Source organism: Buteo buteo, chromosome 1, assembly GCF_964188355.1.
Source record: "Buteo buteo chromosome 1, bButBut1.hap1.1, whole genome shotgun sequence".
In the NCBI taxonomy this organism is placed as follows: domain Eukaryota; kingdom Metazoa; phylum Chordata; class Aves; order Accipitriformes; family Accipitridae; genus Buteo; species Buteo buteo.
The window spans coordinates 52,780,898-52,798,516 of NC_134171.1; the positions used below are offsets into that span (position 1 = coordinate 52,780,898).

At 39.1% G+C, this 17,619-nt stretch overlaps 1 protein-coding gene across 1 annotated transcript in view; it reads left to right on the forward strand.

Moving 5' to 3' along the window:
* Positions 1-17,619, forward strand: part of GRID2 (glutamate ionotropic receptor delta type subunit 2) — a 737,675-nt gene that overhangs the window by 323,479 nt on the left and 396,577 nt on the right. The gene's annotated exons all lie outside the window — the stretch shown is intronic.

Sequence of the window (17,619 nt, forward strand, 5' to 3'; positions counted from 1 at the left end):
GTCTTGGGCAAACAGGGAATAGGTAGGTGCCTTACAAGGAGACTGCTGTGACTGGTAGACTATGCCATTTCAAGGTGCCTCACGTTACGGAAGCTGCAGCGTGACAAGGATTGACACCCATTTTCAGCATACTTCTGTGGGTGAACTTTTGGCAGTTGTATGATCAATCTGCAGACTTCAGGCTGTTTCTTGCTCAGTTTGTAGTGTCAGTGGAATCGCAAAATCTGCCTGTTTCCAGGATAGGGTACCCTGAATGCTGTTTGTGCTCTGTGACACAGTCTTTGGAAAGTTAAAGATCTGTAAGTCCTTTATTGGATTTGATCCCTCGTTCCCAAAGGAAGCAGTGCATAGCCCAGCAGTTCATTTTGCTCTCTCTTTGCTGTATCCCACAGCTACTGATGAACATTCAGCTCATCGCTGGTTAAAAGAATGTGAAGGAAAATGCCTTGAAGCAAAATGCATTGATTCACAGTACAAGAATAAAATGCATGATAAGAAAGCACCAGAACTTTTTTTTCTCTTCGAGTAAGGATCATGCACAGAAGGAAGGATTCAGATCAATAATTAGAAAAAGGAACTCATGGTAAACAAAACAAAACCAAGTTATATTAAAGCTCTTCAGGAACAAATACACAGAGGTTTCAAACTGAGGGGGTTGCAGTGTTTCATCTCTGGATGAACAAGATGCCCAAAGACAAATGCAGAGGCCAAATCCATAGTCAGTTTAAAAGGAATGGAAGATGAACAGCAGACTTGCATTCCTTTTTCTTTATAAATATTCAAGCCCATTTTTTTAAAGAACAGTGTCAGTGGGAGAAACTGGGAGCACCTTACCCAAGCCTATGAAATAGCCAGATGGTTACAGTGGGAGATACAGCTTCAACTCCCTCGATCAAAAGGGAAGAACCTGAGTTCCATATTCTGTGCAAGCCTCCTAACTATTGGCAGTGGGAAATAGCACCAACCAATGTTATCTGTGACAGTTTTGCAATCAAACCTCAAACATTAAAATCTGATTTCAAGCTATCATACAAATGTGGCTTCAGTTAGCATCTGAGTTCAGAAGTGAAAAGTTTTTTCTACAAATAACCGAATTGATTAAAAGCATTCATGTTTCACTAGGTTTCACAGTCCTCAGTGAAGGAGAGTAGATATTCCTAGCTAATGCTGTGCCCCATCTTGTCCAGGCTCTTAGAGAGGCTAGGTTGAAGCTGGAAGCTAATCGAACTAACCCTCTGAATGATAGGCATCCCTTGATAAGGAGCCTGCAAGAGATCTGTGCACTTCAGTATTCTTTAAATTTGATTTTGAGGACCTCACAGGGACTTACATTATAGATGGAGAGTTGCAGCTCTGCTTGCTCCTTTTAAAGAACCACACCTCCTCCTCTGTCCACCTAATATGAACGGCCTTGACAGGACTTGTGTGGAGTGGATAAGTTACTGGAACGTTGAGACCTCAGAAGCTTATGTGGGGCAACAAGGTACTTCAAATGTCTGAAACAGTCTCTTTTTGTAACTGGCATTTTGAGAGTCATTTTTTTTGTCTCTTCCGAGCTCTCAGCTAAACAGTAGTTATGTAATTCTAGACGTGCTGTATAAGTATTTTTCTATCAGCAAAAAGAAGTACTGTGAAACCTTGGAATAATAGAAGATTAATTATTTTTTCTCAGCTGTAGTGCCTTGTGCTGGATTGTTTTGAACATTGTTTTGTTCTTAGTAGATCAGTCAGAGACAATGGACCGCCCTCGTGCCAATAAAGATCATCTGGTTTTGTCTTTTTTGCTTAAGACATATGGAGTCTGAAAGGAGCTCTATAGCGGGGATCAATAATGGGCCATTAAGAAGACAAAAATATGGTCTAGAAGTAGCAGCAACGGATTGGGACTTGAAAATCTCTTTTCTACTCCTGGCTCTGCCTGTGGCTGTACAATTTACTTGCTGTCTCTCTGCCTTACTTCCATCACATGTAAAATGACTATATTAGTGCTTTTGCAACAAGAATGACTGTTAAGGTTATTCCTATGGCTGTGCAGTGCATAGAGAAATAGTGTGGTTTTTTCATACCCAACATTAGAGCAGCCTAGGCAGTAGAGCTTCATGCCTGCAGTTAACCTAGGTACCACATCCAGGACCAGGGGCTGCCATTTTCTGTGTAGAAATTGTTGACCTACTCAGGGTAAGCTAGTGTACGTCCATGTGGCACTGCACTGAAAGAGAAACATTGGGTGGGATGTGCAGGATATTAATAAGTGTACAAACACCTTCCTCTCTCTTCTAGATCAGTGTATATGGCATTTCATTTCCAGAGAAAGAGACTTGTATTTTTAGTGGATGTCAACAGGTAAAGCTAGTGGAGCTCAGGTGATTTCCAAACACTGAATATTTGGCCCCATATTTGGCCTAATCCTAATTAAATGCAAAGCAGTGGTTTGATTCTCTTTCCTTACTGAATGCTGACTGATGCTGCAGTGCCTTATCTCTGATTTTATTGCTACTGGCTTTTTCTGCCAGCAACTCTTTTCCAGATAAATGTGGGGAATTTTTATTGACAGCTTATTTTAACAGATCTTATGATGAAGGATGTTTCTGTTGTAGAGGTAGAGAGCAGCTGTGAGATGGGTTTTACTGGCTATGATCCAATTTATCTAAGTTGTCTGTCTTGCTGTGACTCATCAAGTACTATAAAAAGTAGATGTGAAATGGGCAGGGGAGAAAAAAAACCAAACCCACCTCAGAGTAAAAAGGCACTTTATTTCCCAGTGTTGTGTATTAGAGCAGGCCAAGAAGAGCAGACTCATGCTGCCAGTATCACTTCTCTTTTAGGTAAAGGGGTGTGTGGTGAAGTTCCTGTCTAAAATAGCAGATGAATTACCATGTTGAGTTCAGGTGTGAATCTTGAAAAAGGATTGCAGTCGTAAAACCAAAAAAGACAGCATTTAGAGCACTTGTCTTATCTAGGTAATAGTTAGTTTACATGTGTACTATATCTTCCTGCCTAGAAAATGGAACAGCACCAAGTTTGGGCCAATTGCCCCATTCAACATAGAGCCTTAACATGGACTGACTTACCAGCTGTATCTGACGGTAGGAGTCAATGCTTTGCTTTCCCGCCCTTTGCCTTCTCCTCAGCTGCATGAAGGGAAAGGAGGTGGTTATTTAAAGCCACCTATAGAAGAGTCATGGATTTGCATTTGCGATAGATACAGGATGAAAAAGAGAGGACCTGAAATAGGCCATTTTGGAAACTACAGCCTTTGTAAATACGTGTGTATTGAAGTTGTTGTGGTGTTACAGGCAAGAGTAAACAGTAGGAAAAATGATCGGGGAGTAACAGTTTGATAGATGTATTTCGATAGCTGAGTTCAAATTAAATACTTTCAACTGCACAGTTTTCTTAAGAAAAAGTAGATGATAGTACATACAGTGTGTGTGTATGAATTTTTTCATATACATCCAGGTGTGTATATAAAATGTTATATAAATTCTATATAAAAGTGTTACTGTTATATTAAGCCTATTTAATTTCTTAAGGTGTTTTATATTCCATATGGGTGGATGCTGGCAATGTCTATGAACTGGGCATATTACCCAATGACTCATTTCTGGGTGAGGTGTGTCGTGGTTTAACCCCAGCCAGCAACTAAGCACCACGCAGCCGCTCACTCACTCCCCCCCCATCCAGTGGGATGGGGAAGAAAATCGGGAAAAGAAGTAAAACTCGTGGGTTGAGATAAGAATGGTTTAATAGAACAGAAAAGAAGAAACTAATAATGATAATGAGAACACTAATAAAATGACAACAGTAGTAATAAAAGGATTGGAATGTACAAGTGATGCGCAGGGCAATTGCTCACCACCTGCCGACCGACACCCAGCCAGTCCCCGAGCGGCGATTCCCTGCCCCCCCCCCCCTTCCCAGTTCCTAAACTAGATGGGACATCCCATGGTATGGAATACACTGCTGGCCAGTTTGGGTCAGGTGCCCTGGCTGGGCATGAGAAGCTGAAAAATCCTTGACTATAGTCTAAACGCTACTGAGCAACGACTGAAAACATCAGTGTGTTATCAACATTCTTCACATACTGAACTCAAAACACAGCACCGCACCAGCCACCAGGAAGACAGCCAACTCCATCACAGCTGAAACCAGGACAGGTGGAATCCTATGATTTAACATTTCCAAAGGAACCAACATAGGGCCTATTGGCATCATGAGAAAACATGAACTTATAGGGGCTTCATCTTAATCTCTAAACAATTAAATTGGGTCTGTGCTTTCCAGCTGGAGAAGGTTGCTCTAGTGAAGTATGAAAATCAGATGAATGGTGTTTCAATGAACGGCATTTGCAATAGAATGGATAACTTTAAATAACTCATTTCTAATATCTGCTAATTTTTTTTATGCTTAAAAAATTAGAGTTCTTCTGTTATTTGACCTAATATTGGTTTCTTCATCTCTATTTTCCATTAGCAGCAAACGTGGTAGAAATCTGGAAAGACAATAGGGTTTTGATGAATTTCCAAAATTTTAAAATACACATCTTTTCAGATTTTACCTTAATTACATCCTTATTGCTCATTTTAGGTGTTAATTTAAAGCCTATTCATTTTACTCTAATTAATTTCAGGTAAGTCTTTAGTGACTGTGGGTATGAAAAAATATTTATCAAATATCTTAAAATTTTTCTTATTACCTTTAAAAAAAGCAGTATGAGCAGTATGAGTATAAGCTTAAAAATTTCTTCCAGTTTTTTTGTCTTTTTTGACCCCAAAGCTATTCTCTTCCTACAGCAGTATCAGATGTTCCAATGTAAAGTGAAAACTGAAAAATTTGTCAAGCTTTAAAAAAAGATGCACACAAACCCCAGTAATTAGAACAGTAATTTCGTTTGTATTACATTTTAAACTAGTATCTTCTGGAGTGTGTTAGCTCAGTACATAGGATTTGGAAGTTAACCCCAGTGATTAACATCTGTGCTTGTTTTATTTTTCCAATTTTAGTAGCCTTTGGAAAGTAAAAAGAAAGGTTGAATTATTTCTGGTAGAAATAGGAATAAAATAATTTTGAAGTCCTAAGTCTCATTCATTTCTAGAGACTTCTGTTCACATCATGCTCCTGGGGTTTTGGGTTGTTTTGCTACAAACTGCTAAATACTAGCAAAACATGAAGGGTAGGTCAAGTTTCAGTCATTTCTTAAATCTCTCAGCAAAGCATCTTTCATTATTTTAGTCACAGTGGGTTTTTTTGTTATTGTGGTTGCACCATTAAACAGGACTATCTCACATAGCGACATTCTTTCAAGGTAGTTAAAATAAGCCTTTTCTATAATTAGTTATTATTTTATTTATTTATTTTTTAAATTTATAGAGACTGTTCATCTGGAAACAGTACACTGTTTAAAGGTGCTTTGCCACACTTGATCCTTTTTAGTTTGTCATGGATAAGATAAAGTGGGTAATGGTGAATGTACTTATCTTATGAAACCATAGTAGGGGCTTCTGATTAGTAACGTGTAAGAAATAACCTATTGAGGACAACGAGTGGTAGTAACAGCCACTGTTTTATTTGTTGCTTGAAACCTCTGTGGAGGCAGAAATTCCTTGTAAGTTGATAGCTGGGACCCAACTTAGTGTCCTTGAGAGATTTATAAACTGGGGAAAGAAGTAATTGTCCTTTTTAAATATTTGGAGAGGTGACCCTTGAATTTGCAAGGTTTGTGAAGAAGTTGCTTAAGCATTGCTGTATGAGTGATTAATCCCCCAGTTAATATCATTTATACTGAAATGGCTTCTTATATTAGTAATGACACCAAATGACCTTGACATATTTATGCATAAAATATCTTGCTATATATAGCAATGATATTAAGCAGTTTTTGCTATTTGCAGTTAAATAGCTTAAAGAGGCTTGTACCCTTATTGACTGTTTAAGCATCAAAGATATTCTACAGCATATTTTCCTACTTCCAGCAGTTATCTTTGAATTTACGTGTTCAGACTGCTTGTAACTCAGAGCAGACTTCAACTGAAATATTCCTAGAATTCTCTGAGTTAGACTTAAATAAAAGTATTCCATAAGGAAAAAAGAAGTTCCTGGTTTGTCTTTGTGGTCTTGAATAATCATGTGTGATATATTGATTTCTGTAATCATCACTGAGAAAAAGGTTTCTCCTGGAAGCCTTCTGTACCTACTTTTTTACTGTATGGGAGCAGACTTTTTTTAGAGCCTCTTTAATTAGCCTTAACACATACTTCATGGAAGAAAACTGTGCAATAATAGTAGAAGTCCTTTAAAGTGTATTTTGAAATTTGGTAAGGGTACAGGCAAGTTTTTAAAATGTGATACTGCAAAGCATTTGTTATAAGAACAGTTTAGTTGCCTTGTTTCAATTGATGCTGATGTTTGTACCCTACTATGTGACAAAATGTAAAATGTAGGTATTAGCAGCAGAATCTGGACCTACGCAAGTGGAAAACATTGAGAGAATAAAAGACCTTACAAAATAGCACTTAGAGGAGGGATAAATTGACGGCACTTTTCTTCTTTAGTACTTGAATTTCAGTAGAAAGAAAAGTGCAGATATGGTGTAGTTAACTATGTCACAAATGACAGCGTCAACCTGAAAGCTTTTTTTTTTTTCTTCCCCTGGAGCGCGGATTTTTAATCTCACAATATTGCTTCCACTTGATCAACTATGAAATACTTAAATTCCTCAAAATCAGATCCACAGTTCAGACTGAATCCTGGAAAGAGGGCTACAATGGCTATTAAATTTGGCTTCAACTCAGGTAAGTTATCCACATGATTACAGGTTCTGTTTAGTTGCCTTCAGAGGAGTCAAATCATGAACTCAGTTTGCTCAATTGGGATAAGTCCTGGTTTCAGCTGGGATAGAGTTAATTGTCTTCCTAGTAGCTGGTACAGTGCTATGTTTTGAGTTCAGTATGAGAAGAATGTTGATAACACACTGATGTTTTCAGTTGTTGCTAAGTGGTGTTTAGTCTAAAGTCAAGGATTTTTCAGCTTCTCATGCCCAGCCAGCGAGAAAGCTGGAGGAGCACAAGAAGTTGGCACAGGACACAACCAGGGCAGCTGACCCAAAGTGGCCAAAGGGGTATTCCATACCATGTGATGTCATGTCCAGTATATAAACTTGGGGGGAGTGGGGGCGGGGGGATCGCCGCTCAGGGACTAACTAGGTGTCAATTGGCGGGTGGTGAGCAATTGCACTGTGCACCATTTGAACATTCCATTCCTTTTATTATTACTGCTGTTATTTTATTAGTGTTCTCATTATCATTATTAGTTTCTTCTTTTCTGTTCTATTAAACCGTTCTTATCTCAACCCACGAGTTTTACTTCTTTTTCCCCGATTTTCTCCCCCATCCCACTGTGTTGGGGGGTAGTGAGTGAGCGGCTGCATGGTGCTTAGTTGCTGGCTGGGGTTAAACCATGACAGGATAACAGGGCTCTGCCATTTTGACTGATAAAATCATAACATTTTTTAACCCACTGAGGGGTTGTTTTATCTTTGAGTTTTATTTTGAATGAAACTTCAAAGGAGGTGAAGGAGGGAGAAATGACCAGAGAAATGAGGCCTTCCTCCTGTTGCAGATCATCTTTTTGGGGGACTCCTAAGGTTCTGAGAAATGTCAAACTTCCTTTTCTTCAGCCATCCCTTCAGTATCTGAAACGAGTTGCTTACGGTCATCTTCCATTCAGACAACATATTACACACTGTGTTCCATCAAATGTGTTCAGACTTACTCTCATAACTCCAGGATTTTTAAAAATATGCTTTTATACCACAAAATACACATTCTGCTATTAAGTGAACTTTCAGGGAGTGAACAGATTTCTTTCAGGTAGTTAGGGGATTAAGAACTTTTCAGAAGTAGATTTTGTTTGTTTGCCTGGTGGTTTATTGATAGGATTTTAAGACTCTTCAGATAAGCTGCAGTTCCAACCTTGGCACTTGTCAACTTTTTAATTATTCTCTTAAGTAAATTCTTTCTTAATCTCCTTTCACTGTTCTGTATTCTTCGTGTATTCTTTCATGGTGGTAGAAACCTTACCATTTTTTCCTCTGCATAGTCTGTTTTTCACCTTTCTCAGAACACCTTAAAATTTCGTTGGATCTTAATGAAGTTTGGACTGGTTTCATAAAAGTGATAATTAATGCATGGATCATCAATAAAGGGCTTTTCAGTCTTTCCCTCCCTCCCTCCCCATCTTGGGAATAGTCCATACTTTTTTTTTTGTAAATAAAATGATCTGGTCATCCATTCATGGTAAACTTAGAAGGGTATATGGACAGAATGGAAGAGGTGACTAACACCGCTGATAAAATCTACAAGAATAAATGCAAATGACAGATAATCCTTTAAAAAAAAACAAGCCCAACCAACTATATCAGAGGACTGTTAAAAGCAAGCAAACTTTTCCTCCCCTGTGAATTCTCAAAATACCAGATAATAGAATATTGGTTAATTGGTTAATACACACCTGATTGGGAGATTTAAAAAGACATGAGTTGGGGTCCTGGGTGTCTCTGTGTGACTTCAGAAGCACAATTCTATTCCTGCATTTTCCATCTGAAATTGTGAAGGAAAATATATGTTTGCTTATATGAAAGTGCTCCTAGAATTAAGTAATAGTTGTGCATTATTTTCACAATGCAAAACACTACTTTAGGCTCAAATATTATTCGTATTTTATATTATCTTGTGATTCTTATTGTTTTCCATACTTTTGCACCTCTGAGAATGCAAAAATACAACTTCTGTCACAAACTGAAATTTCAGTCTCTGTATATCTGCTGACAGCATTCTAAGAGGGGAGAAAGCATTATTTTTAGTACAGGTTGCCATTGTCACTTGAATAAATTATCGGGATCTTAAGTTATTTTGCTAGTATTCAAATGCCTGCTTATTTTATATTCTAATGTTTGACTGCAGCAAATATGTCGTTATGGTGTTAGGTTTCTTGTTTTAACCGAGGAGGGTGCATGCACAGCATACGCCTGCTCAGCAGCTGGCAGTCTCAGGGGGGGTTGTGATCACACGTTGGCACAGAGTTCTTACTGTTGAGCCCCTACAACCCATGCACAAGTGGGGAGTGAAGATAGAGGGCATACAGTAAAAAAACGGGTTTATTGTTTTGTCAGTTTTTCCTTTTCTTCTTTTCTGAATTCTTCAGCAAGTGGAATATCTTCTGGGACAGAGCCCCAGGTTTGGTATAAATCTTTAGCGTGTGGTGAGAAAATTGGAACAATCCTGAAGATTGATGTACTAGGGTGAATATCCAAATCTGCGTGTGCCAGTCCCGCATCCTCTGTGCTGGTCTGCTTTGAATTATATTCAGGCTTCTTTCACCCAGGTTGTCGGGAGCTACTGCGGGCCAACGTAACGAGGGTTTCTTTTCCCCAGGGAACCACTAATCTGTGAAACCAGGGAGACATGCATGCTTCTCCACATGGGTTTTGTCTGTTTTGTCTTCAATTGCCGCTGCTGATGCTTCACAGGTTGTTTTTCCACAGAATTTTTGTTTTCACTTGTTTGGTCACTGACATGATCCTTGCTCACAGAACAAGGAGCACACAGTGTCTTTTCTGTAAATAAGCAGTTCACATCCTCCCCTCTTACCCTGGGAGGAAAATTCTGTCTCCCCATGCACCTTCCAGGCAGGTTTCCTCTTGTATACCCACTCTTGTTCCTTGTTGTTGGGTGGAGGTGGACATGACTGTGGACTGAGGTTTTGTCCCCTTCATTTCCCCAGGGACTAGTTCATAAAACCAGCAGAGTGACTCTGGGACCAAGGAGTCAATTCCCTGGTACATGATCGTGGTGATCAGCTTCAAGCAGAGGAGAGATCAGTGTTGTGATTTTTCTCCCCATTCAGTTTTCCATTCTTGAGCAAATGTGGGTTTTGTTTTGTTTAGTTTCTTTTTATCCTCAAAAAGGATTTTCCAATATATAATCATGCATCATCTCCCTCCAAAGCCTTGGAGGACAATTTAAGTCCCTATAGCCCCCTGATTTTAGCAGCTACTGAGAGGCATAGTAGTTAATTGGAGATGATTGGAGGCAATTTCCCTCAGTGTGACATTTTGCTTTGCCGTGCACTGGTAGGAAAGGCAACATTTGATAGGACTTTCAACAAAATGGATATAGAAAGGTGCAAACAGGTTAAATATAAGACCTTTTTAACCAAATGTTGTCCACTAGTATATGCAGTATATATGCAGAGCAGGGGGTGGGACAACTGGCACTGCAGAGAACAAAGATCCTCTTCTGTGAAGCATCTTATTTATTAGTATGCAGATATTTTAATCTGAGGGCATCCAGAGGTTGCTTTAGCTATCATGAAATGGCGAAAAAGAAAAGGTTTCTCTGTGTTGAGAGTTTGATTCTTCTGTTGCCTTTGGCCCTTGTTCTGAAAAATATAAAATGCTTGGCATATTTTCATTTGCCATTAAGACAGCATGTACCTAAGGTTAAGTACACAATTAGGTCTCCTCTAAGAAATGTGCCCTTTGTCAGCACATCCTTTTACTCTCTTCAATCTAATATAAGCATGTATTTTCCTAAAATTTGCAATAAATGGCCTTTAACAGTTCAATAGATCAAATGATGCTGCCTCTTCCGCTGTGTTCAAAGCCAGTTAAACACAATGTATTCAGTAGAGCAAATGACCGGCTACATAGCCATTCAGACCCTCAAAAGCATAACCTGTTACTAGAGATTCTGTGTCGTTCATGCTCTTTCTGTGAGATAAATGTACAAAGGAGATAATGGTCTGGATCTCCTGCCTTCAGGAGGGGCCAAGAGTCAGATTCCCAGCTTGGGTGAAATACTGGGAACTACACTCATGTGCACAAGCAGTGGACCCAGCTCTGGCTCTCTGTGTCACAGTTTCTCTAACCTGTTTGTAACGTGGCTTTTACTGTTGTTTCCAGGTCTTGCACTCAAAATCCAGCTTAATTTTAAATCTTTGTATCTCCAGTATTGTTAAAATGTCTTCTATGATGGTGTCCTCCTGGATATTTTATGTGTAATTTGCTAGGAGGGTTGTGGTTTGTGACTCAGAATTTGCTTGTTTGCTTTGATTTGCAGCTGAATGGGATATCATATAATGACACCAGTATTTGTATTCAGTGTGTGCTTGCTGTGTGAAATCCCTGACACCTGATATATGTCGTATGCAACACTTGGCGTTCCTGTGGTTTACTCCCTGCTAAAGACCAAGTATCACTTTTCTCCCTCTGATTTAATTTGTTGTCTAATGCCTGTGTGCTTTAGCCATGGGATTTGCAGGTTGTTATTTTTTAGGAGTGTTGCATGTGTCATTTAATACAGTGACATGCTCCAAGGTACTGTATGTGAAACTGTCTATTTGGTTACACATCACAAAGTTAATTAGTCTTGGGTCTTTTCAGTTGTTTCCTTGGAATGCCTGTGGAATAGTCTTACTATAAGTTAGCAAAGTACTCTTTTCTTAAAAAATGATGAGCAAAAAGAAGCTGAAAAAAATTTACAATTATTCTTTTGAAATCAATGTGAAAGTCCACCCTCTTACTGCCTGTGATTTAAAACAGAAATATGTATTGCTGAAACACAGCGTTCTGGTTTGTGTATTTCTTTAGCTGCTACCAGAGGAATAAAGGAAAAAAAAATCAAGCCCTTATGACTTCTGTTGTTGTATAATAAATACAAAATTGTTGATTCTAAAATGATGTAAGCATCCCCATATTCCCTAAGTGTGTGTTCTCTCTAGAAGCAGGCTACATTTAAAAGAATAGTGAGGTTCAAATTTCCACATCCAAGTTGTAGATACTTCTTTTTTTTCAAGTTTTAGCTTTTATGTTTTTCATTTTAGTTTGGTACTAGAGAAAGTAAAATGTAAATCTGCATTTCTGGGATCACTGGCAGCGATGTGAATTGGTCTTAAACAGAGTATGTACATACATATAAGTTCAGCTGCTTCTAATGCTGATATTAAGGGTCAATATCTAGGTTAGGCACTAGGCAGAACACTACCGTGAAATAAATTGTGAAAGAGGGTGTAGCATTCGCTACATATCAAGGTGCCACGCTTAGATCACTGGTTGGCCCGGACCAGGGAAAGAGACAGATAACACACACAGTGTGAGCGCCAACTTCCGCCTTTTATTGCGCAGTTAATTCCTTTTATACTAACAAGGGGAGGTGGGGTTACAGGTACATCACAAGGCTGCGACTAACCCTCTAACTTTCCGTGACAACGCGAGATCTTCCGAACGCCGACCCCTACAAGAGGGAAGTAAGCCTTAGTTGTTTTGTGAAAAGAAGAATGTCTTTGGACGAAAGCATGTAAGGTTGGTGCAGTTGATATAGCTCATGAACGGTAATTATAGATAATTAGTCCCTTGAATATTTAGCACTGAGGTAGTTAATGAAAAGGTCCTAGTCTTTTGCAATGCAGGTAAAGAGTCTGAAACAAATCTGGTGTATCCTAATTGTCTCTGAGTGTAGTGAAAAGGTCGTGTTGTGATTGCTAATCCAAATGGCATTTCTTGCAGGCAAAGGGACTAGACTCTGACTTGGTTCTTTTGAAGAAATTCATCTTCTGAGCTGATGCCACATGACTGCAGATAGTAAAGCACTAGATCTTGAAGATAGATAAGACCATGCCGTGCTCTTGCATGAGGTTATGATTCCCTAGCTGCACTCATTTCATTATAGCCTGGAGAAAGGGAAAGCAGTGTGACAGAGCATGGCATCTTTCTAAACAACTACATCAGTAGAAACCCCCTGCAGAATTTTAAGTCATTCATCATCTTCCCACCCTCATCCCTCCTTGCTGTGCTGATAAAATACTTTGCATCCATTATTAAAACACATCTTTCTGTATTAGAATGGCCCTGCAGCCAAAGCTGTTCTCTGCTTCATTACGTGAGGCCAGAAACTATACAAACTTCTAATTTAAAGTGTTTTCTGACAGTCTGGTGTTGTCAGACTGCTTTTGGCGACTACCTTCCTTTTTTCCATTGTTCTACTGAATCAAAAATCTGCAAGTTAAAATGAGGTGACATATTTGTTTGTGGTTTGCATAAAATCGAACGGAAAGACTTAGCACTAACTTTGTTAAAAGGAAAAAGAACACTGCAATAATGGGTGCTCAAAGCAAACAACCCAGTGTTTAATTCTAACCTAATGTGAGTTAAAAGACTTGGTAAAAATGTTGCCTGTGCCCTGCCATGTTGTATCTGGTATATCGCCCTAAATATGTCCTACCTTAGCTCAGTTAGTCTTAAGATTGGGTGCTATTTAAAAGTGAGTACAATGCACAAGATTTATTTAGCTTTTGTGTGAATCTAAACAGAGTGGGCTGTAATGTGTGACCATCTGTCTAAAGGAAGAAGGAAAATTACATTAGAGGTGTCATACGTATTTTTAAAGCTTATTGGAGGCTTCTGGTGGTATGAAACGACATATTAGATTAGTATATAAAGGAATAAATTGAAAGGGAGAGAGTATGAATGAGGTCCCCAAGGACTAACCCAGTATTTTCTCATATAAAAGACTTGTTTACATACCTGGTTTTCTTGTATCTGAAAACAGCAAAGACAAGACAAAAAGGTAAATCTCTGAATATCACTGAATTCTTCCCTGGAACGTTATTAGCCTGTGACAATAGGGGTTGTTGTACCCTGTTGCAGTAGTAATCTTAGAGCATACACAGGAATTGCAGGAACAATTTTGGGTTCAGCTTTGGCATGTTTCACACACCCTTGCTTTCAATGTCTTCCTTCAGTGGGACTGGTTAAAGGCTCATTACAACCTACCATGAGCACAGTTAACCTGGACTTTCTGTAAACCTGATGCTGAGCTGCTTGCACTAGTATCACGGGTATGCTTCGCTGGTGAAGGGTGACTCCATCAGCCCTGTTTTCTGTTAAGTGTCAGGAAATCCTCTCTCTGTCGTTGCTGGAAGGCCTGAGATTTAACATGGTACAAATAAGTTTGTATATACCTGTTTACAAATGTTCCTTTTATACTCAGAAGGAGGGGGCAAGAGAGATTTAGGAGTATAGATGCTTTTCAAAGGAGGTCTTGGGGGGGGGGGGGCGGGATGACTCAGTTGAAGTTTTGCAAGATAAATACCAGTGCCTTTGGGGTGTTTGAGTACAAAAGGATTAAAAACAACTTGCTATTTCATTCAAAGAAAAGAGCCAATGAAAGACAACAAGCCTACCTACCAGTAAATTCTCAATGCTTTTCAGTAACAAATTTCCAGAGCCTTTGTTGCCATGCTGTCACAAGGGCCTATCCTGCTGCCATAGGCGTGTGGGGAATTCATAGAGCTAATTCCCATAACAGTTAGAGGAATTTTGCATGTAAATCTTTCACAAGGAGATTTCATATGTATTTGAATGAGACATTGCATTTTATCTTACCAGCAATCTACAGACTTGAATTTTCCTTAGTATTCTCTGACAGACCATGACAAAACACTTAATAGTGACACAATGGCTTGTTCACAGCTATTATAGTCTATTGTGCTGTATGGCGTAATTGGGGAATGTTTTAATGCATTGATGCTCCACTCTGAGTAACATGGGTTATTGACATGCTACACCATGGCAGCACTTGGTACAAGCTTACAGTCAAGCATCTCCAAATGTTCGACTAGCTGCAGCTCTGTGTTGCACATATGCTATAGAAGATGTATTATAGCAGCTACTGATAGACAGTAGACAAAAATCTTCACAAGAATTGGCCATTGGGTGCTCTTACACACCAATAACCTCAAAGAGTCATCCTGTAAAGCTCTGTGTTTTGTCATGGGGGACTGCGGAAGAGGCACACTCCTCTGAGTTTGCAGTGCTTTGCTGAAACAAACATCAATTTTATTTGGATGCTGAAGATCCTCAAATGCGTTATGCTGTGGAAATACATGTTTCCCCTTGGTTGTGATTTCGGCCCTGTCTGATCTAAAGTCAGACACCTGTGGTTTTGTGATTTGGAAGTGATCTTCAGTGAATTATAGTTATCTTTACATACGAAGGCGTATCAAGATTCGTTTAGCCTATAATAAACTGGGGATCATCCTTGAGATCTGCCATTCATTCAGGGAAATAGCTGGTTCCACCACCTATATAATTGTCTTTAGATACAGAATGATATCTAACTAGTAGAAACCAGTGACACTTCCAGCTTATCATTACTAGCTTTTGAGTTTGTATATTTAAATATAAATTTAAATGACATCACCTCATATAAAAAGAAAAGAATTAAGAATGCTATGATAAAAGAGCGATGTTGAGTGGCCCAGAGCCCTGTGTAACAAGAGTAAACGAAGGAACCTGTTACCTGAGAATATGGCAGAAGGAAGAGAAGAAACCCATAAAGAGCCCTGGGACACTGTTTTTCCCTTGCCTATGGTGCACAAAATTGTTGATAAGTTGCATGAGAAATATTAAACAGAGACCTGGGCCTCTTACCATGTGTTGGGCATCTTAGAGCGTCTTGGCATTGGGAGAGAGTTCCAAAAGTTTCTGGAACAGATGCAGGCAGTTGGGCTCTCCGAGGGAGTTTTCTGGGAAGGTGGAATTCAGGCAATGGCTTAGGGGTAAATAATTTAATATAAAGAAGCACAAGTTGTGTGATCATCTAGTAGGTGGCATCATCAACTTCCAGCACCAAATGTCTTTGTTAAATGAGTAAACAGCAAAACAAAGAAGCAAGTGTATTTTGCTGGTATGTATTTCCAGATTTGAATAATTCAATAATCTTGACATGAAAAATAAAAATACACAGTTTGTATGTCTCACACAGGTTTGGAAACTCTGATGTGCAGCAGCTTTCCAAAGAAGCATGTTAGAAATTGAGAAGCTTATTCAAAGCTTAGGCTGCCAACTGAATCTGCAGTAGGCAGGAATTTCACAGGGACAGCTTGTTTTGCAAAGTATCCTGCTGCTGCTTTTTTTCTGGGATAGAAATAACCAAGACTAGATTCCCGCCGCCCCCCCCCCGCCCCCCATCTTTTTGAGCTACAGATGGAAACAGAAAATGCGAAGGAGTACAGAATTATGTATTCTCTTCTTTTAGGGTAATAGGACTTACATACATAGTAAGAAAGAATATGCACATGGCACATGTAAACAAATGCTGTTATATATGAGCCTACAGCATCAGGGCTTTTTTCTAGCACCCAGAAATGAACTGTCACAAGCACTCAAAAGTGGATTGTGCTCAAAGGCAACTGTGTATAGTGAGACGTATGTACTTCATGCTGCACAGTATGTATAGAATGATAGAATCATTTAGGTTGGAAAAGACCTTTAAGATCATCGAGCATAGATACATTGAATAAATAAAGTACATATATACACTCTCCAGCTCTGTGGAGTTCACTTTGGGCATTTCCCAGCTCTGAAATCCTTGCTCTGTCACACTTAGCCAACTATCAGCAGGTGTCTTTACTAAAAGTCCCCCTTCTCCCTGCCAAAGCTGTGCCCTTCTCTTCAAAACACAACCTTTCACTCTTCAGTGAGCATACGTGGGCCTGGAGGATAGTTATAGATTCATCAGCCTGTCCTCCCCTGAAGGATCACAGCTAACCTGATTCAGCACAAATATTTGCTAAGTTAATTAGACTTCTTTAATCTCAGAGTAATTTGAGGTAAGGTTTGGGTTGATCCTTGTAATATTTAAATGAATGTACGGGTTCTTGCTTCTTTCTTACAGTTACGAGTTTTGTCATTGTGAAGCCATCTGGTAAAAAATGGACTTTTCATTCAATTATTCGCTTATTTTATATGATCCTCTAACAGATTTATGTACGGACTGTGGTATATTTCTGGAATGACTAAGTAGCTTTGTCTACCTGAGACCATGTAGGGTGAATCCCATGGAGCACCTCTGTAGTAGAGAAATAGTTATTGGAAATTGTTCATAAATCTTTCACAGTTCTGTTTCATTTTGGTAGCATCTTCACTGAGCTGATCAATAACAGAGTCTGTAAATTCTCTTCTGCTTCCTGACCTCTTTAGGAAGATACGTGTTGTCAAAATCACAAAAGAACATACTTCATCAACTTATATCCCCCCAGCATAGCAGGTTAGAAAATTGAGATCTCTCTCAAAACGATTTTCAGATCATCTCCTAAAGATTGCCTCCTTAAAGTTTTCTTAGAGTTTATACTTTCAAACATTTTTATATCTGTGCAATTGAGAGTGGAACATGTTTTTTCCTGTCTCCTTGGAGACCTTGAAATTGAGATGGTATATGTTTTAACCTGTAACATAAGCAAAGTTTAAAAAAATAAGATCTGTCCCTACTCTGCTGATGGCTGATAAGCCTACTCTAGGAATCAGTTCTGTAACAGTCTGAAAAATGGGAGATTTAGGGGATTTTTTCTCCCCCCACTCTTTTAGTCTTTTTATTCTTATAGAAATATTATCAAGTTTGTGTACTGGGGGTGTGTTGATTCAGATATAAGCAGAGGTTTAGGAATAACTAAATTTGTGAGAGAATGATAGTGCTACCAGAAAAAGTCAACTCCATTTCTTCTACAGCTCAGTGTTTTTCCATCTCCACTGCCTATTCTCCTACCTCACCCAAATTCTTTGGG